We start from the raw sequence: 21,790 nt of genomic DNA, 5'->3' as shown, positions 1-21,790 counted from the left end.
AGGAGGCCTTTAGGTTTAATTAAATGGTGGTAATAATGGAAGGGCAGTGGCCAGCTCTCACAGACCAGGTTTACTCGTTTGGGTTTTAGCTGCAGCATTCAGAAGCTGTTGGGGATCCCAGAAGGGTTGGGAGTGTCAATACATGATCCCCAGCTGCTTTTCTAGTTGAGATGTCTTGTTGATGTTGATTCCTCCTGGATTGGAAAACTGCATGTAAGAATCTGTATTTGAATATATCTTTGTGTCAAGTGTTGTATACCAAGAAAGTACGGTACCTATTGTTGTGTAAGGGTTCCAACATAAGCTATCCCAAAATGTTCTTTTCTTTGATTGGATTTTAATAGATTATAATATGTTGTGTTTAATGTCGAGTGGTTTGACAACATATCTGGAATGCACACTTCCCATCTATATTCAAAATAAGGAAAGCTTTGGGTCTAAGTGGCCTTCTTAAAATATTTTGCTGGGATCTGGTCTGGTCCACAACACTTGTAGCCGAGGGGTTTTTGATTGACTCCTGTTATTGAAAAGTTGGTGGAGGAGTTGGTTTGCTGGAGGTTGTGCTGTGAGCTGCCTCAGACATTCAGGGAGAGCTGAGGATTTGGTGACCGAACTCGGGATGGAGCATGGGGACAGTAGTTACAACATCTGGGTCTGGAATATGATCAACAAACGGAGCAGAGGCTGCAGAGAGGGGAAGCTCTGAAACCACGGAGTGAGTGTGTCTGGGGAAAGGGATCTGCTGTACCCACACCTGGTTTTCCAGGAACAGCTTCCCAAGCTCCACCTAACCTAGGATCAAAGTGTGAGGGGATCCTGATTGAACAAGGAGCTGGTCACAGAGCGGTGTCACCTCCTTCAACACGACCTGCAGCTTCATACCAGGGGGAGGACGGTGCTGCAAGTGGCTGTTAGGGTCACAGTTTCATTCAGCTTCTATGATTTGGAACTTTCCAGGCAGGACTAGGTGACATATCTATCATTTCCCAGTATCTCAACATCAGTGTTAACCCCATTCAGTGATGGCGGATATATATGGTGGATGAGAAGCATTGTTTCTCCCACAGCAGGGAGCTGCCGGGTGTATCCAGTGGTATAGTGGGATTCCCGATAGTGTACATTGCATCTGCAGAGTACCCATGTCAATGGGGAGAGGTAGAGGAACTGAAGGAGCTCTCTCTCTCTATTAATGTTACAGTGTGTCCATGCACAGTACATCATGTTGGTGAATACCCACTGTCCTGGCAGCAGTCACGGCCTCTTCATTCAGAAGCAGTCAGACATTCCCATCGTCATCGGGTCTCCACGTAGAAAGGAATAAATATATCTTGGATAAGAGACGTCCCCTCGATGCTCGTTTCAAAACATCATCCCTACCACCAATCAACCACGTCAAAGTATTCCAAGTGCACGGAGAGCAATAGGGTCGCAAGCAGTGTCTGGGAGCATACGATCAGGGATGTAGCAAAACCTTCCATGTCTGAACGGATCTGACTGAACCCTCCAGTACACAGTATCATTAAGTCCCGTAATCCCTGTCCATTTCAGTAGCATACTGCCTTCCATTATTCCTGTAAATGAAATGACAGGTTATATCATGTTAAATTCCACCTGCCAAACTATTATCTATTGCCTTTACCTCTCTGAATGTATTTGCAGACTCTCCACCTTCTCTTGATAATTTGATCTCTTGCTTACCACAGCGACATCACCAAACTCAGCATCTGTATATCTGTTCCATCCTCCTGATCATTGATATAGACTAAATAGTTGAGAACCCAGCGCTGGTCACTGTGTGACCTTACTGGTTGCATTCTGTCTAACTGATTGAGACTGATTTATCCTGAGTGCCTGCTTCCTGTATGATCCCCAATCCTCCTCCGTTCCTGGGCAACACAGTCAAAGAGTTGAATAAGAACAAGGAGAATCTGTGAGGAATCCAACCCCTCGATGAGGCTGATGTCAACGTGGCCTCTGTTCCACTTTCCTGCCATCTCTCCAACCTAAAACTCTAGTCTCTTGTTGTAGATTGCGACACATGAAAAAAATCCGCTCCACATCTCCGCATTCAATGACTTTTAGCATTTTACAGACCTCAGTGAGATCTCCTTCCATTCTTATAAACTCGAAAGTAAAGGCCTAAACTGGTCAATTTCTCTTCATAAGACAAACACTTCAAATATGGAATCAATCTAATGAAGCTCTTCTGAATTGCCTCCAATGGAAATACCTCATTCTGCAGGACACCCAAACTGTACTCCAGTTGCAGCCTCACTAATGCCTTGCATAGCTACACCAACACTCCCCACCTTTCTACTCTATCCTTTTATAAGTAAACACTGGCATTATGCTTGCAGTTCTCATTTCTTACAGTACCCGCAAGCAAGTTTTCTGTGATATGCAAGCAGACATCCAGATCCCTCTGCACCTAAGCACTTTGAAGTTTCTCCCCATTTAGATAATAATTTGTCTTTCTATTATACTGACCAACTTGAATAGCCCCATATTTATTCACTTTAATTTTCCTTGTCAAATGTTGCCCATTCTTCCAACCTATCCATATAGTTTTAAATCTCTTGCATCATCATTCCGAAGTAATTTCTTACCAATGTTAGTGTCATCTGAAAATGTGGCATTGCATTTTCTATCCCATCAACCGAGTGCAGTAATACCATCGATCGCAAATGCTTGAGGCATGAGTCCTGAAATCAATGACACCCCACAAATTGCATTTGCCAAAAGAAAATGACACATTTATTCCATCTGACTCAATTTTATTTGTTATCCAATCCTCAACCCAAGCTAATAAATTACTCCTAAACCCATGTTGTCTGATCTTACCACTTACTCTTTGGAGAAGCGACATATCCGATGCCTTCAGGAAGACCAGATATGTTCCATCTCCAGGATTCCCACGATTGTTTGTGACATCTTCAAATTGCTCAAGCAAACAATTCAGACACGGTTTAGCCTTCGTAAAACCATGTTGACTCTGATGGATTGTGGTTTAACGTTGCAAATGTCCTGAACAATGGACTCTAAGAATTTGCCTTAAATTACCATAATTTATTGTTACACTTTAGTCCCTAATGTATACCATTATTATAAGTTCTTCCCTTTCGAAAAGCTTTACGTTTTCTTTGAATCCCTGTTTAATGGGCACAAGACTTTAAGAGATATGCTCCAATTGCTGCGTAAGAGCCATGTGTCACTGAATGGACTCATCATCAAAATCGATGAGCTGACGTCTTTCTGGTGTTCCCATGTTATCGTCTCCAAGGCCAGAATGACCTCCTCCTGTTGATGCTTTAGAGGATTGGGAGATTATGGAATCTTCCCGTTGCTGTGTAACATTTTGAGGGGCTGATGGGTCTTCTCATAACAGGTGGAAATACTGAATGGTCTCCTCATGTATCCCGGAGATGGGACCGAGGGAGTGATTGGTCTTCTCCTGTTCCCATATAACAGACGCGTGTCTAAATTACCTCTTCCTTTCTCATGAAAGAAGTCTCAGATAGTTTCTATCATTATCCAATTCCCTTGCAATAGGCTCGGTGGGTCTGAATGGCCTCCTGTTATCCCAGTGTAACAATCTCCAGTCACTGTGTGACCTCTTCCAGTTCCTATGTTACAGACTGAAGGAGGCTGAATGGACTGCTCCTGTTGCTGTTTAACAGGATACTGGTGCAGCATGGCCTACTGTTATAGGCTAGAGGGGCTGATTGGCCTCCTTCTGTAAATGTATATCAGGCTCCAGGGGCTGAATAGCTTCGTCCTGTTTTGGTGTAACAGGGTCGAAGGCCTGAATATCATCCTGTTGTTCCTGTGTAACAGGCTGGAGAACGGAACGGATTCCTCCACTATCTGTGTAATTCACTTCACTCGTTGACTCCTTCTGTCATCTGTGTTCAAATAAGATCTTCTTTATTTTTTGTAAACTCCAATGGCTACTGAATAAACCTGATCATCCTTTCGTTATACGCCAGCACCTTCATTGCAGGAATCAGTTGAGGGAACCATCTCTGAGCTGCTTCCAATATAACAACACCGTTTCTTCATTGAAGAGGCTAGATCTGTACACACTACTCCAGATGTAATCTCCCTGTGCAGCAGCAGCACTTTCCCAGCCTGTTGTAAGGTTCCCACCCAGGTTAGAGCAGTCTCAGCTCTCTGGAGGAATACAGAGCATTGTCCTTCTCTACTCCACCGCATAACGGGAGATCTGGAGAAATTAAAGTTTGCGAAGATCATAAATGATGTGGCGAGATGATCTCTGCCATTAATCTCCCCAGAGCCCACATCGCTCAGATTCCACAAAATCTAGTAAGGTGAGGATTAAAAAAAACAGCAAGGAGGAGCAAACATTGATGGGAGTTATATATCAAAGTGAAAGCTGCAATACAAATGCTGGACTTGTTATAAAACAGGAAATGAGATATACACATTTGTGGGTACTGCAGTAATGATATATATTTAAATTATATCTAAACTGTGTTAACCCAATTAATGCTAATGCTGGGAAAAATGGATTTCATGACCACGTGTGAGATGGTTTACATGAACATTATGTTGAGCACTGAGCTCGAGATCAGGTGATTTAGGAATTGGTGTTGAGTGATCAGAAGAGCTAATTGAAAATTTTGCCGGAAAGGACATTTTGGGAACAGTGACCACAACGCATTGGTTTTCTTTTATGCTGTTTGAGTACACGACAGTTTTTGTTATATTTGAAATAATAAATCTGAGTCTTGCAAGCCATGAAGGTGTGAGGTGGAAGTGGGGACTACAGATGCTGGAGATCAGAGTCGAAGAGTGTGGTGCTGGAAAAGCACAGTCAGGCAGCATACTAAGAGCAGATAAATCGATATTTTGGGCATAAGCCTTTCATCAGGAATGAAGCTTATGGGCCAAGGGGGCTGAGGGATAAATGAGAAGAGGGTGAGGCAGTGGGGAGGTAGCTGGGATTGCGATAGGTAGATGAAGGTGGGGTTGAAAGTGATAGGTGATAAAGGGAGACAAAACGCCTCATCTACTGCATCCATTAAACCCATGTGGTCTTCTCTACATTGGCGAGGCAGGAGGTCAACTTGTAGATCATTTCAGAGAACATCTCTGGGACAGCCACATTGAACAACTCCATCGCCTTGTAGCTGAGCACTTTAACTCCCCTTCCCAATCTGCCAAGGACATGAGGGTCCTAGACCTGCTCCATCGCCAAATCCGAGCCACCAGAAGCCTGGAGGAAGAAAGCCTCCTCTTCTGCCTTGGGACCATCCAACCACGGAGGATCATAGTGGAAATCCCCATTTTCCCTAATCCCAGTTTATCCCACTCCAAACTTCCAAGTCAGCACCGCCCTTTTGATCGGCGCTATGTGTTCACCTTCCTTCCTATCAATCTGCCCCCCCTCCTCTCCGACTATCACTTTCAACCCCACCCTCACCTACCTATTAGATGAAAGGAGGCAGCTTAGAAAAATGCCAGGTGTTGCAGTAAGCCAGTGGATTCAGAGAAATGTAGGACCCAGCAAAGGATGACCAAGAAACTGAGAAGAAAAGCAAAAAGAGAAAAAGCGTGCAAGCGAAAGAAAAACATAAAGACTGCTAAAAAGCATCTATCAATGTATGAAAAAAATAAAAAAAAATCAAATGTGGTGCAGTTGGTGTGTGTTCAGGATAAGTTATTGCAGAGAACAGAGAAATTGCAGGGAAAAGAAACAGTTTCTTTGGTGTCTACCTTCATGGAAGAATGTCCAGAAATTCTTCCAGAAATACCAAGTGACCATGGGGCTTGTGTAAGTAAAATCTGAGATCATTCTTATCAGTGTTGGGATCTTCTTTGAAAAGAAAGCTGGATTGAGTATTTATAAATCTGACAGACCAGATGTACTTCATACATGTATTTCAGAGGAAGCAGCAATACACATGTTGATTGCATTGCGGACTGAATATTTTAATTAGAATCTGACCATAGGGGAGGTACCAGAGAACTGGAGCACTGCTAATACGATTCCACTTCACAGGAAGGGTGGGAGAAATAGACCAGGGAACTATAGAAGAGCGAGTATTAGATCACTGTTAAGGAAACTACTGGAGAAAATAGGGAAGGAGAAAATCGAACTCCAATCAGAGTCGCAAGGTTTGATCAGGGATAATCATCATGACTTTATCAGAAGGAAATCACATCTAATGGGTTTGATTGAATTAGTTTGAGGAGGTCGATTGTTTAGTTTTGTAGGAAGGTCTTTGACAAATTTCCACCTGGGACACTGACAAATAAAGTAAAATCTCACAATATGAAGGAAAACTTGACAAGTTGCAACGAAAACTATCTTAGTAGCAGGAGACAGAGGGCGGTGGGAGAAGGCTGTTTGTGTGACTGGAGACCAGTGTCCCCTGGTGTACTACAGGGATCAGAGGTGTATCCCTTATTGTTTGTGTTATTCATATATATATATACATATATATATATACATATAAGGAGGGGGCTAGGTGGACAGTGGGGAAGGTGTGATAAGTAAGTGCATGTTTGACATAACGATTGGCTGAGTGGTTAGCAGTGAGGAGGAATGCCTTAGGTTACCAGAAGATGCAGATAGAATGGTCAGATGGTCAGACCAATGGCAGATTGAATGTAACCCTGATAAATATGAGGTGATGCTCGTTGGGAGAAGGAACCAGGCAGGGGAGGACTCAATGAATGGCAGCACACTGGGAACCTCAGAGTGTGGTTCTCCACACATCATTGAATATGACTGGACAGGGTAATGGAATAGTTAAGAATTGGACCTTGGGTGTTGTGTTTCCTAATCAGGGTGTAGATTATAAGAGTAATACAGGGCTTTGGTTCGGCCAAAATGTAGTACTGTATGTAGCTCAGGGAGCCACATTCCAGGAAGGATGTGATTGTACTGGAGAGGGTGCAGAGGTGATTCACCAGGATGTTCCCTGGGATGGAGCATATCAGCTATGGAGAGAGGCTGGATAAGCTCGGGTTGTTTACTTTGGAGCAGAGAAAGCTGAGGAGTCAGTGATTCAGAAGGATAAGATTATAAGCGACACGGACAGGGTGGATAGACAGCAGCTGTTCCTTTTAGTCAGAGGGTCAAGAACAAAGGAGCACACTTTTAAAGTGAAACGTTTGAGTTTCAGAGATGATTTAGCTCGAGGATGTTGTGTTCTGGGATTACTTCTTGGGAGGGAAATAATCTCAGATAACCTCGCAATCATTAAAACGTACCTGGACGAGCACTTGGAAGTTTCATAACATTCCAGGCTATGGGCCTGCTGTAGGGAAATGGGACTAATATAGATGGTGCTGTACTTCTGTTGGCACAGAGTCTATGCTCCTGAGAGTGTATGTTGTGGAAGGTCAATTATTGAGCAGTTTAAGGTGGGAATTGATGAGTTTCTGAAGAGTATATTCACAAGGATTATAAGAGTGAACTGAAATAACTTGATAAATCATGTCAATGTGAAAAATATCAGCAACATGTACAGTTTCCTTACAGTTTTAAACCAGGGAATGGAGAATGGGGAACAGGGAAATGGCAGAGCTATGAAGCCACTACTTCAGTTCTGTCTTCACAGAACTTCCTAACAATACAAGGAAAACCAAGTCTGATGTGGGAAAATGATAGAGTACATGGAACATAGAACATAGTCAGGAAATTGTTTAGGATAAATTATTGGGGTTTAAAGTAATGGTCATAGACAACACTAACATAGATTTATGAAATGGGAGTTATGTTTGAGATACAGAATGGGAGACAAATGAAAGAGAAGCAATGTATGTTAAACATTTTGATTTTTAGAAAAATTTTGGTACAGCTCCAAGCCCAGTTTACAAAATCAAATCTGAGTGAATTGGGGCTAATATATGGACATGTTTCTAGAATGGGACATCTGGCAGGAAGCAATGAATAGAAATAAACAGACTCGTCAAGCAACAGCCTGACATTATCTGTATGGTATGATTCTGTAAGGTGTAAGTCCTTCCACATCTAGTCAAGAAACGTTGGGGTCAATTACACAATTCACTGGAGGAAGAGATTCCACAAATAACCCCCTCCTCCATGATGGAAGAGCCCAGCACTTTAGTGTATAAGCTAAGGCTGATTCATTCGTAACAATCCTCAGTCAGAAATACTAAGTGGATGATCCATTTCAGACTATGTCCCATACTCCCCATCACCTTCCCCAGAAATCTCCTGTCTCATCAGCAGGACGGATACAGCAGAAGTGGCAGCACATTGGGATACAGTTGGAATGGAATTGCTCGTGGAGTCCTCAACAATGACTCCGTAATCCATGAAGTCTCATGGCATTAGTTTACACATGGGAAAGGAAATCTCCTCCTGCTTACCATGTACCAGCCACTTTCAACTGATGAGTCAGTACTCCTCCATGCTGAACAATACTTGGAGGAAGCACTCAGGGTCGCACGGACGCAGGATGTACTCTGGGTGGGGGATTTCAATGTCCACCTCCAAGAGTATCTCAGCTACAGCATTACTGATCGAGCTGGCCTGGTACTAAAGGATTAGATTACTTACAGTGTGGAAACAGGCCCTTTGGCCCAACAAGTCCACACCGACCCGCCGAAGCGCAACCCACCCATACCCCTACATTTACCCCTTACCTAACACTACGGGCAATTTAGCATGGCCAATTCACCTGACCCGCACATCTTTGGACTGTGAGAGGAAACCGGAGCACCCGGAGGAAACCCACGCAGACACAGGGAGAACGTGCAAACTCCACACAGTCAGTCATCTGAGTCGGGAATTGAACCCGGGTCTCTGGCGCTGTGAGGCAGCAGTGCTAACCACTGTGCCACCGTGCCGCCCAAATATAACTGCTAGACTGACAAGTGGTGAAGGAACCATCAAGAGGAAAATACATACTGACCACAGCCTTGCTAATCTGCCAGTTGCAGAAGTATCTGTCCATGACAGTATCGTTAAGAGTGACCACCGCATAGTCATTGTGGAGACAAAGTCACACCTGTACATTGAGAATAACCTCCGTCATTTTGTGTGGTACTATCACGGTGCTAAATAGGACAGACTTCAAACAGATCTAGCAGCTCAAGTCTGGGTGTCCATAAGGTATTGTGAGTCAGCAATAGCAGCAGAATTGTGCAGCCACACAATCTCATGGCCTGGTGTATCCCCCTAACAACAATTACCATCAAGCCAAAGGATCAACCTTGGTTCAATGGATGTGCAGGATGGCAGGAGCAGCACTGGGCATACCTGGAAATGATGTGTCAGCCTGGTGAAGCCACCACACAGGACAACTTGTGCGCCAAATAGTATTAGCAGTGAGTGATAAACAGAGCTAAGTGATCCCACAGGCAAAGGATCAGATCTAAGTTCTGCAGTCCTTCCACACCTTGTCGAGAAACGTTGGGGACAATTAAACAATTCACTGGAGGAAGAGACTCCACAAATACCGCCTTCCTCCATGATGGAAGAGCCCAGCACTTCAGTGTATAAGATAAGGCTGATGCATTCGCAACAACCTTCAGTCAGAAGTGCTGAGGGGATGATCCATTTCAACCCCCTCCAGTGGTCCTCAGCAATTCAGTTACCAGTCATCAATCAATTTGATTCAGTCCACGCGATATCCAGAAATGGGTGGAGATACTGGATACTCCAAAGGGTACATACCCTGACAACATTCTGGCAATAGTACTGAAAACTTGTGCTCCATAACTTGCCACTCTCCTAGCCAAACTGTTTCAACACAGTTACAACAATGGCTTTCCCCGATTACATGAAAATTACCCCAAGTATCTCCTGTATATAAAAAGCAGAACAAATCTATTCGGGCCAATTACCACCCCATCAGTCTACTCTTGATCATCAGTAAAGTGGTGGAAGTTGTCAGTGCTTTTAAGCAGCAGTTGCTAAGCAATACCCTGTCAATGACGTCCAGTTTGGGCTCCCCCCCCCCCCCCCCCCCCACCCCCCCAACGGTCACTCAGCTCCTGATCTCATTACCTTAGTTCAAACGTGGACAAAAGAGCTGAATTACAGAGGTGGGGTGAGTGTGACAGCCCTTTAAATCAAGGCAGTCTTCGACCAAATGTGGTATCAAGGGGCCTTAGCAACACTGGGATCAATGGGTATTAGAGGCAAACTCCCCGCTGGTTAGAATCATACCTGACACGTAGGAAGATGGTCATGGTTGAAAAAGGTCAGTCAACTCAGCTCCATGTCTGTAGGAGTCCCTCGAGCAGTGACCGAAAACATCTTCAGGGCTGCTTCATCAATGACCTTCCCTCCATGTTAAGGTCAGAAGTGGGGATGTTCGCCAATGATTGTACAATGTTCTGCAACATTTGTGGCTCCTCAGATACTGAAGCAGTCCATGTTCAAACACGACCAGATATGGACAGTATCCAGGCTGGCAAGTGGCAAGTAATGTTCAGGCCTCACAAATGCCAGACCATGACCATCAACAATAAAATACAATCTAACCTGCCCCTTGGCATTCAATGGTGTTACTATCACTGAATCCCCCAGTATCAAAGTCCTGATGGGTAATCATTGCTCAGAAACTCACTGGACTCGCCACATAAACACAGTAACTACAAGAGCAGGTCAGAAGCTAGGAATACTGCGGCGAGTAACTCACATCCTGACTTCCAAAAGTCTGTCCATCATCTAAGTCAGAAGTGCGATAGAAGACTCCCAATTTGCCTGGATGAGTGCAGCCCCAACAACACTCAAGAATCTTTATACTATCAGGACAAAGCAGCCAGTTTGACTGTCCCTTCACCCACAATGCTCCACCATCAACCCTCAGCAGCAGCAGCAGCAGCAGCAGTGCTTCACTATCTACATGCTGCAATGAAATGATTCACCAAAGATCCTCAGAGACCATCTTTCCAACTCACGACCACGTCTATTTAGAAATATTCTAAATATTTTGATGGATCATTTTATTGATGGTGGAGTTGTGAGTATACTATCACTGTAAAAAGGTGATTTTCCCTTGGGTTATTTTTTGGGATTGTGAGTGGGTGAGGAGGTTGCAAAAAAGCACCAAGAAGACTAAGACAAGTGGAGTGAATGGGTAAATACGTGACAGATGGAGAACAATGTGGATAGAGATGGCGGTGTGCCCTTTGGTGGAAACGATAAATTGGCAGCCTACCATTTGAAAAGGATTGGTTGAAACATGTTGATCTACAAAGGGACTTATGTTCCGTTTTATTGTTTTCTTCTGCATAAACCTCTGAGGCCCCTGCAGCGCAGTGAGTTCTGTAACCAGATGTCAATACTCGGAATGGCATTGACACGCTGACCAGTGTATATCTAACCAGCAAGTGGGAGCTATAACACGGAAAAGGATCTGCATCTCCTTGTACACCAATCGCTGAAAGCAATATTGCAGAAACAGAAAGCAGTGAGGAAGATAAATGGTGTGTTGACCTTCATTTCAGGAGGATTTGAGTCGAGGAGTAAGAGTGTCTTACTGAAGCTGTACAGGGCCTTCGTGAGACCCCATCTCGAACATTGTGCAGCATTATGTGCAGTTTTGGTCTCCTCACCTAATAAACGACAAACCTGACATTGAGGGAGAGCAGTGAAGGATGACCAGGCTGGTCTCTGGGATGACAGGCTTGTTATGGGAACAGAGTTTGGGGCGACTGGGCCAGTATTCAATGGTGTTTAGGAAAATGAGTGGAGATCGCAGTGAAATATACAAAACTCTGACAGGGTGAGACAGATTGGAAGCAGACATGATTATTCCCCTGTCTGAGATGTCTAAATCAAGGGACCACAGTATTAGGTACAGGCAGGTCACACTGTATTGAGCTGAGAATAACTGGCTGCATTCAGACATTGGTGACCCTGGGGAATTCTCTCGCACCTGGAAACCAAGACACTGAATATAAGTAAGGATTTAGAGACAGTAAAGGGATGGTGGGAGAGCAGGAGTACGGAATGGAAACGAAGGACGGACCATCATTACATTGAATTGGGTAGCAAACTCGGTGGACCAAACGTACTACTGCATTTCCTATTTTATAGCTTCCCAAGGTTACTCACATTAACGGATATGTACATCATGTGGGGTAAGTGCATCGAGGAGATTTTTTACATGAAATAGAATGGGGGAGGCTCAATGTGTTGCATGACCTACTCCTTTTCCGCTGTTTCCGTGCAGTCTGTGGGAAAGCTCTGTAAATGTTGTCATAAGCTCTCAGATGTTAGGAAGGAGGTCTCTGCAGGGTCGACAGGACTGTGTTCCCATTCCCTTTTCCGACACTGATGCTGAGGCCGGATGTTCTGTCCGGTTTCATCCTTTCAGACCTCGGTGCAGTTTGATACAAGTGAGTGGTCTTGCTTGGCAGTTTCAGAGACCATTGAAATGTTTATCACATGTCAGGGTCTTTGGAGTCTGTTTTAGCCCAGCCCAGGAAATCACGGGAGATTCACTTCCTAAAAGTACATTGGAGAAGGAAATTCTGTTTACAATCGATATTGGCTTCAAGGTCACTGTTACTGACCCCAGGTTTTAGATCTCGATATTTTATTAATTGTTTTTAACTTCCAACCGCTGCCAGAGCATTATCCTGGTCTGGATTAGTAATCCAGTGATATTTCCACAACAGCACCATCTCCACATGGGGACCTGTCGAAAACCACACTGAGCAGGGTATTTCTATGCTGCTTGACAGTTCTGTCAAAAAGAACTCCCAACAATTTGACGGTCGTGATGGGAATGAGGGAGTGATAATTGGTCAGATTGTAATTATCCCCCTCTTAGGGGACTGGACACAGCTGAGTAATTTTCCACATTGCCAGGGAGATGTCAGAGTTGGAGCTGGAATGAAACAGCTTCCCCAGGGACACGGCTTGTTGTGTAGCACAAGTCTTCAGTCCTATTGCAGGAATGGGGTCAGGACCCATTGCCTTTGTCGTATCTACTGTGTTCAGCTGTTTCTTCATCTCACATGCAGCAAATCGAAATATTTGAAGACTGGCGTCTGTGATTTTGTGGGCATCATGATGACGGTGAAGTGTATCATCGACTCAACACTTCTGGCAGAGGATGGTGCAGATAGAACATCCTTCTCTTTTACACTGATGTGCAGGTCTGTTCCATTATTTAGGATGGGGATGTTTGTGGAGCCCTCTCCTCCAGTCATTTGTTTAATCGTCCATCACCATTTATAACGGAATGTGGCAGGACTACAGGGCTTCGTTCTGATCTGTTGGTCAAGTCAGGTAGCTTTAATGAGTTAGCATCAGGTTAAGGTTCATGTGATTCTGACTCTGACATGTTCACCCACACTCGTCACTGAGCCATAGATGGTGTTTATTGTAATGACAGACTGAGGTGTTATCCTGGCAAAAAGTTACAGGTTGTGTCTGAATGCAGGTCTGCTTCTCCTGCTGCTGTGGTCTACAGCACTACATGAATACACAGTTTCCAGCTGCAATATCTGCAATTCAATTCTGCTGTCTGTTCCCCAATTCTCACTGAGGCCATTCACCCATCAGTCCTGTACTCAGTGACCTCACCTGGTTTCTGATGTGGTAATACTTCAATTTCAAACTCTCATTCTGCTGAGGATCTCGCTCCCCAGGTCTTGCCTCCAATCTGACACATTCTGCAAAAGCATTTAACTGATGTTAATTCAAATGTTTAATTCACCTGAATCTTTTTCCTTGAGAAATGCCATCTTCTGTGTTTAAAGTGAATGTGTTTCCTCTGTTTCTCTCCCTGACAATGATTAAGAGCTCTGTAGTGTCAGTGATACCAGAGTTATGTAGTTTCAGAGCCAGTTAATTCTCTGGATTCCCAATCATCTTCACCACATTGTATGTTTTCACTTTTGGTTTGATGCCTTGTCACTCTTGGCTGCCTTGTCCTCCCATGAGTATGTTTCATCAGCTTGGGGTTGCATTTCTGGTATTATCTTCCGAATTATCCCCAGAAACTCCTGTTATTGCTGCTCCATGGTCTTTCCTGCTCAGCTCCCCTTCCAATTAACTTTGGCCAGCTCCTCCCGCCTGTCTTTGTAGTTACATTGCTTCATTATAACCACATTACATCTTGAAGAAAGCATTACGTATAAAATGAAAGAATGAGTTTTGAGAGATGGGCCACGAAGATTGGTGGATTTCTTAACTAGATACAAAGGGAGAACGAGAGAGAGGATATAGATATGGAGATGTGGAAAATGAGAAAACTATATTATCGAAAGAAGTAGATGTACTTTCCTCAATCTTTTGGCAATTCCTGTGTGCTGTGGTCCTTTGTACAGTGCACGTACAGCAGAGCAATATGTTCAAACGCTGGGTCAGATGCCATAACTTTCCTCTCCAATAATATGACAGACACTAGTTTTGGAAAGAACCCAACAGACCAATATATTTAATTCCTGGTAGAAAGGGGATTAACTGAAATAGGTTGGAAACCAGAAACAAGAATTTCTAACACTCATTCTGATAAAAATGAGAGACTAGAGTTGGGAATCCCAGAAAAGGGGGGACATTGAGAGAAAGGGAAGGTATCACTTCAGATGAGGATCAAATAATGTTTTAATGCTTAAAAAATTTTATTCATCATGTGCATCATTTTTTGTTAACTGTGTCTCAGTTGTTCATTCAGAATGCGTTATACACACATGAAGAGTGTTACTTCTCTGAACACACACTGATTAAACAGTGTATATAAAATCGTTTTTTTCTCCATTTCCGACTGTCCTGTTGTCGTGCTAGCAGGATACATGAACACCAACTGGCTACCAAAAGACACGACCCACTATCATTAGTTTCCATTCATTCAGAAAAAGAAGGACACCACGTTGACTGTGACAACACGCACTTCCTAGGACAAAGCCACGCACGAAAGTTCTTAGAAACATGACATTCTAGCGAGAAGTACATCAACAAACGCATCAATTTAGATCCTATCTACCTTGCCTTGAACAAAAAACTGGAAATGACATCATGCACCTTAAGAAACCAAGACCTAGAAATACAAAGACGAGACTTACCACCAGTGCGTCACCAGAAACTCTCACTAATGATATCACCTAGTCATGGTGACAAAACATCTGAAAACAAACCATCAAGCTCAGCGAGTTAAAATACATACTTATTAATTGTTCTTTTTCTCTTAATAGTGGAATTTGCGACTACTTTGTCACTCGTGTTTTAACAGATTACGAGGTGAGGTGAGCTTTTCTGGGTGTGTGGTTTTAATTAACGAGGAGTTCAACAGCGACATCATAACAGTTTGAGGGCTTGTCGTATAGGATTTAGACAGATTTGAACAGCTTTGGCGTACAAAAGGTCCCAGCAGATTCCATCACTTGGCAGTTAGTGACGTAGATCTTCAAATAAAACAGGTAAGAAAATTCATTTAATTTTGTTTCCTTGTGGTTGCTTTTAATATGACTAAAGACGTTCTGAGGTTTGAAGGTGGTTCCCAAATTTGCCAAGCAAGTGTAGAAAGACAAAGGAAGGGCATACTCCTAGAATTAACATGTAGATTAGAATTAGGTTTCACCAGGTACAAAAGGAAAGCTGTCATCATAATGGAGTTGGTCAAGCTCTTTGGTCTATCAGAGAAGCAGGAAACTGCAGTCGAGTTCGAGAAACTTAAATTGCAAATATGACAACTGGAGTTAGAAGATAAAGAAAGAAACAGAAAGAGAGAGAAGATAGAGAAAGAGAAACAGAGGAAAAAGGAAGAGAAGGAGAATTTGAAATTCAGAAGTTTGGAATTAGATAAGAAAGTTAAATTAGCAGGATAAAGATGAAGGGATAATGTAGGGATGTATACAACTATGTTAATACATTGCCATATTTCGGTGCGAAAAATGCCAAAACCACTTCTATTTCATTTGCAAAACTGGCTCGGCAGATGGCATGTCCCGTGAACCTGTAGCTAATGCTAGTTCAGACTAAGCTGGTGGGTACAGCTTGAAAGGTATGTGCCGTGCTGTCTCATGAGGGAGCAAGAGATTATGCAGATGCAAACAGGTTATTTTGAGTGCTTATGAATTCGTACAAGAAGAATATAGACAGCAGTTCAGAAATATAGAGACAGAACCAGGTCAGACTTATATTGAGTTTGAAAGAATTAAACACAGTCATTTTGATAGAAGGATGCAGGCTTTAAAAATGGATAAGACCTGTGAGGCTCGAAGGGAGGAGTTAAAAGACTCACTTCCAGAGATGGTAAGAATTCATGTGAATGAACAAAAAGTTCAAGAAGTGAGAAGCGTAGCAGAAAGGGTAGATGAGATGCTTTGGTGCATGAGATGAAATTTAGCTTCTGGGAGGATTTCATCTTGTGGGTGATAAAAATTGGGAGAAGGGGAGATCCTGCACTGCAAAACATAGAGAAAGGCACACTGGCAATAGTTTACCACAGATGAAAAAACAGGTCCAAGGGGTTGAAAGGAAGTGAAAGGCCTCAGTTGTTCTGACAATAATGTAGTGGAACACATAAAAATTACAGTGCCGATGGTTTAAGAAGGGCACTGTGAAAAGGTGTTTTCACTGCAGTAAGCTGGGACACACAGTGCTGGGCATTGAAGGAAGACACTTTGGGAAAAGATGTGGTAAAAGGGTTTAAGCCAATGGTATTAGTGAACCTGTTAAAGGAGACCCGAAATGGAGCTGAGGAGCTGCAGGAGAGTGCACTGCCCAGCCAGGGGCTGGGTATGGAGTCAGTGCCTGGTCTGTATAAAGAATTCGCCTTCGTAGATAAACCTCACTAAAGAAAAACGTTGTGTGGGGGGAGGACAAGTAGTTATAATTTTCCAAGATACGGGAGCTGCTCAGTCTCTAATAGTTGAGAAGTGAGGGGCCGAAAAGGCACAACAGATCAGGCAGCATTCGAAGAGCAGGACAATCGACACATCAGGCATAAACCCATCGTCCGGAATGTGGCGGGGGGAACAGGGGACTGAAAGAGAAATCGGAGGGTAGGAGCTGGGCTGGTGGGAGGGTCACTGGGAGGGTGATAGGAAGATATAGATGGGAATTATTGTGATATGTCGGAGGGGAGGGTGGAGTGGGTAGGTGGAAAGGAAGATGGACAGTTAGCACAGTTCAAGAGGGCAGAGCTAAAATCTGATTGAAGATTTGTAGCTCGGGTATCCGTTGTTGTGGTTCTGCTCGCCGAGCTGGAAGTTTTTGCTGCAAACGTTTCGTTCCCTGGCTAGGGAACATCATCAGTGCTGTTGGAGCCTCGTGTGAAGCGCTGCTTTGATGTTTCTTCCGGTATTTATATTGGCTTGTTCTTGCCGCTTCCGGGTGTCAGTTTCAGCTGCAGTGATTTGTATGTGGGGTCCAGGTCGATGTGTCTGTTGATGGACGTTCTTGCCGTTTCCGGGTGCCAGTTTCAGCTGTAGTGGTTTGTATATGGTGTCCAGGTCAATGTGTCTGTTAATGGAGTTTGTGGATGAATGCCATGCTTCTAGGAATTCTCTGGCTGTTCTCTGTCTGGCTTGTCCTATGATAGTGGTGTTTTCCCAGTCAAATTCATGTTGCTGGTTGTCTGAGTGTATGGCTACTAGAGATAGCTGGTCGTGTCGTTTTGTGGCTAGCTGATGTTCATGGATGCGGATTGTTAGCTGTCTTCCGGTTTGTCCTATATAGTGTTTTGTGCAGTCCTTGCATGGTATTTTGTAAACTACGTTAGTTTGGCTCATGCTGGGTATTGGGTCCTTTGTTCTAGTGAGTTTCACCAAAAACGGATACCCACGCAACTTTATCACCAGATGCCTAAGAGATAGACCGAGGAACGAGGACATGCCACAACCAAAAGGACTAGCCACTCTACCATACGTCAGGAGCGTCTCAGAACTGACAGCCAGACTACTGCGACCCTTAGGACTCATAACAGCACACAAGCCAACATCCACGCTCAGACAACAACTCACTAGAGGGAAAGGTGATGGACAGGTCATGGAGCTCCCCGGAACGTTCTGTCCCTGACATTCTATAACTGACATTCCCCGGAACGTTCTGTCCCTGACATTCTATAACTGACATTCCCCGGAACGTTCTGTCCCTGACATTCTATAACTGACATTCCCCGGAACGTTCTGTCCCTGACATTCTATAACTGACATTCCCCGGAACGTTCTGTCCCCGACATTCTATAACTGACATTCCCCGGAACGTTCTGTCCCTGACATTCTATAACTGACATTCCCCGGAACGTTCTGTCCCTGACGTTGTTTGTTTGTGAACGGCCGGACGTCAGTGAATTGAACAAACGATAAGATCCCGAGGGAAGAGATCCCGTTCCAGGGAGAAGGAGACACTGTTCCGAAGGCCCCTCGGGCAGTTAAAGGGGGGAATACGTTTTCCCTGGGTTTACATTTCTCCACGACACAGAATCGATCACAATTTAGACCAAAATACAGAAATTCCCAGACTCCGTTTGTCTTCAGGAAAGTGGGAGAGAATCCTTCAGGACAGCAACGTTCCCACCCTCCGTATTAGGAACTGGGAAGGAGTGACCTGTGTCTGCTCTCGAGTGATCGAGTATGTGGGAATGTTCTAGAAACCATCTGTCCTTATGGATGTGTCTCTGTGTGTTTGGGGAGGGAAGGTTTCTTGTGGTTTATGTCACAATTTTGTCAGTAATTCCGATCTTCCCATTTGTTATTCCAGCTCCAATGATTTTAATAAATCCCTGAATACAGGGACACATTTGAAAATCTCACTGGGTCCCCGATCACACGGGTCCCTTTGCCTCCAGGCTGATGGATAATGGGTTTGTTTTCCTTCCTCACAGTTAACGTAGTGACCATCTACGTCCTGCTTTATAAAGATTGTGGATTGTCTCCATGTGTCAGACGTTACCTGGGGGCCATGGCAGCGGCGGATCTCCTGGTCATTATCCTCGACCTGATCCTGAGACACATTCCCATTGTTTATGGGGAACAGTTTTATTTCCTGGAGTACTCCGTCCCCGTGTGTAATATCCACGCCGTCCTGCTTTATGCAGCCACTGACTGCTCTGTCTGGTTCACCGTCACTTTCACCTTTGATCGGTTTGTGGCCATTTGTTGCCAGAAGCTGAAAAGTAAATATTGCAGTGAGAAAACGGCGGCTGTGGTTCTGGGAGCAGTGACTGTGCTGAGCTGTTTAAAGAACATTTCCTGGTATTTTATGCTCACGGCTCGGTATTTGCTGGGGAACGCCCCCTGGTTTTGTGATGTAACAGACGCTGTTCAATCCTCCAGTGTCTGGGTCACAATCGAGTTCCTCCACCACATTCTAACCCCGGGTGTCCCATTTCTCCTGATTCTGCTGCTCAATGTTCTCACCGTCAGACACATTTTAGTGACCAGCAGAGCCCGCAGGAGACTCCGCGCTCACACCAATGGGGACGCTCAGTCTGACACAGAAATGAGAAACCGAAAAAAATCCATCATTTTACTGTTTGTGATCTCGGCCAATTTCATACTTTTATGGTCAACGTTAATGCTGTATTCTATATGGTACCGGATGGATTGGATTGTGGATACCCCTCTGTATCTCCATTACTTTGTGCGGGAATTGGGCTTCATGCTGCAGCTCCTCAGTTGCTGCACAAACACCGCGATTTATGCCGTGACCCAGACTAAGTTCAGGCAGCAGCTGAAGAATGTGCTGAAATATCCCTTCACCCAAATCCATCCATCCATCAAATTCCCTCATTAATCACACCATCCGGGATTTTCTCATTTCAGTTCAGTGTTTCAGCGATGGAGCAGCCTGTCGCTATGGTAACAGACTGAGGGGAGTGCTGGTTTGTCCATCCTTATCCCACAGGGGGGTTACAGGGAAACATTTCAATGTTTCTCACAACTCAGGGGCCAGTGAGAAAAGGCACCATCCCACTGACTGTATCCATCACTTCCATTTGTAACCAATAAAAATGCTGATGAAAGCGTGCCGAGCAGCAGAGGGACCGATGTTGTTGTGTGTCTTTGTGTTGGAGAAGCTGAGCTGGAGAGAGACAGACTCAGCCCCAAGTCCTGGTCCTCAGGGAAGGGGAGGGCACCGCGCCCTGAGCTCAGGAGCTGGGGTTAACTCCCTCTGTTACCCCCAACTCCAACCCAGCCTCCCCATTACCTCTTCCCTACTCTTTCTGCTCAATTCTCTCTCTCTCTCTCATCACCTCTCCTCTTCACACTCCCTCGTTTCCCCTCACACTCACAATCCCCCCAACCCCGGTTTCTCCACCTGCCCACATCTTCCCTATCCCCTCACCCTCACTCTCTCTGTCCTGTTGTCTCTGTCTCCCTCCAGCAGTTCCATCTCTACCCCATTTCCCCCTCCTCCTACCTCCCACATCTCCCCCCCACCCCACACGCAGCCTCACGACCAACCAACCCCACACCCCCCAGTCTCTGGGTCAGAGGGAGAGGGAAGGACCAGGGAGACAGAATGTGTCTGAGACAGGGGGAGGGAGGGAAGGAGGGAGAGAGATTCAGTCAGAGAGAAACGGAGGAAGGTGGGGAGAGAGAGAGAGAGAGACACTGATTGAGGGGGGTCAAGAGTGAGAGAAGGTGGAGGGAGAGTGAAGGAACGGGGGGAGAGAGAGGGGGCAAGGGAGAGATGGGTGAGATAGGGGAGGGCGAGAGATGGGACGGAGGGAGGGGAGGGAATGTCAAGAGGGAGGGAGAGGGCGAAAGAGGGGATGGGAGAGAGAGGAAGAGCGAGAGAGGTGAAGGAAAAGGGAGAGGGAGAGGGCGAGAGAGGGGAGGGAGGTAGGGGAGGGAGAGAGAGGGGAGAGGTTGAGAGAGGGGAGGATGAGACAGGGAAGTGAGGGAGGGGAGGGCAAGAGAGAGGAGCACGAGAGGGAGGGAGAGGGAGAGAGGGGAGGGGAGAGAGGGGAGGGGAGAGAGGGGGGAGGGCGAGAGACTGGAGTGCGAGAGAGGAGGAGGGCGAGAGAGAGGAGGGCGAGAGAGGAGATGGCGAGACAGGGGTGACCGAGTGAGGAGAGGGAAGGGAGGGGAGGGCGAGACGGGGGGAGGACGAGAAAGTAGGGAGGGTTAAGAGGGGAGGGCAAGAGGGAGGGAGCGGCCGAGAGATGGTAGGGATGGAGGGGAGGGCGACAGAAGGGTGAAGGTGAGAGAGAGGAGGACGAGAGAGGGGAGGAAATTGAGGACGAGAGAGGGGAGTGCGAGACAAGGGGGAGAGGTAGGGGAGGGCGAGAGAGGGGAGTGAGACAGGGGTGGGCGAGAGAGGAGAGAGAAGGGAGGAGGCTAGAGAGGAGGGCGAGTGAGGGGAAGGAGAGAGGGAGGGCGAGAAGGGGGAGGGAGGGAGTGGAGGGTGAGAGAGATGAGGGAGGGAGGGGAGGGTGAGAGGAAGAAAAAGGGTGAGAGAGGGGATGGGAAAGAGGGGAGCACGAGTGAGAGGGAGGGCAATAGAGGGGGAGGGCAAGAGATGGGGAGAGGGAGGGGAGGACGAGAGGGATGGAGAGTACGAGAGAAGTGAGGGAGGGTGGGAAGGGCGATAGAGGGGGAGAGGGAGGGAAGTGAGACAGAGGGAGAGGTTGAGAGAGGGGAGGACGAGGAGGGGGAACAGAGAAAAGGGGCCAGAGAGAAGGGGACACAGAGAGGGGGGGTCAGATAGAGGGGGGAAAGAGAGAGAGGGACAGGGAGAGGGGGCAGAGAGAAGGTGGACAGAGAGAGGGGGACAGAGAGAGGGGGACAGAGAGAGGGGAACAGAGAGAGGGGAACAGAGAGAGGGGGGACAGAGAGAGGGGGGACAGAGAGAGGGGGGACAGAGAGAGGGGGGACAGAG

General features: G+C 45.6%; 1 long non-coding RNA gene across 1 annotated transcript; it reads right to left on the bottom strand.

Annotated features, from left to right (window-relative positions):
• Positions 1-2,773: 2,773 nt before the first annotated feature.
• LOC132811995 (uncharacterized) lies at positions 2,774-19,229 on the bottom strand. Its single transcript, XR_009643440.1, has 3 exons — positions 19,174-19,229; positions 18,857-19,072; positions 2,774-4,222 (listed from the first exon to the last, which is right to left on the bottom strand). It is a non-coding gene; the product is annotated as an uncharacterized LOC132811995 (long non-coding RNA).
• Positions 19,230-21,790: the final 2,561 nt, after the last annotated feature.

This window comes from Hemiscyllium ocellatum, unplaced genomic scaffold (assembly GCF_020745735.1).
Source record: "Hemiscyllium ocellatum isolate sHemOce1 unplaced genomic scaffold, sHemOce1.pat.X.cur. scaffold_249_pat_ctg1, whole genome shotgun sequence".
In the NCBI taxonomy this organism is placed as follows: domain Eukaryota; kingdom Metazoa; phylum Chordata; class Chondrichthyes; order Orectolobiformes; family Hemiscylliidae; genus Hemiscyllium; species Hemiscyllium ocellatum.
The sequence above is the reverse complement of the archived record's forward strand: the minus strand, read 5'-3'. Positions and strand labels throughout refer to the sequence as shown.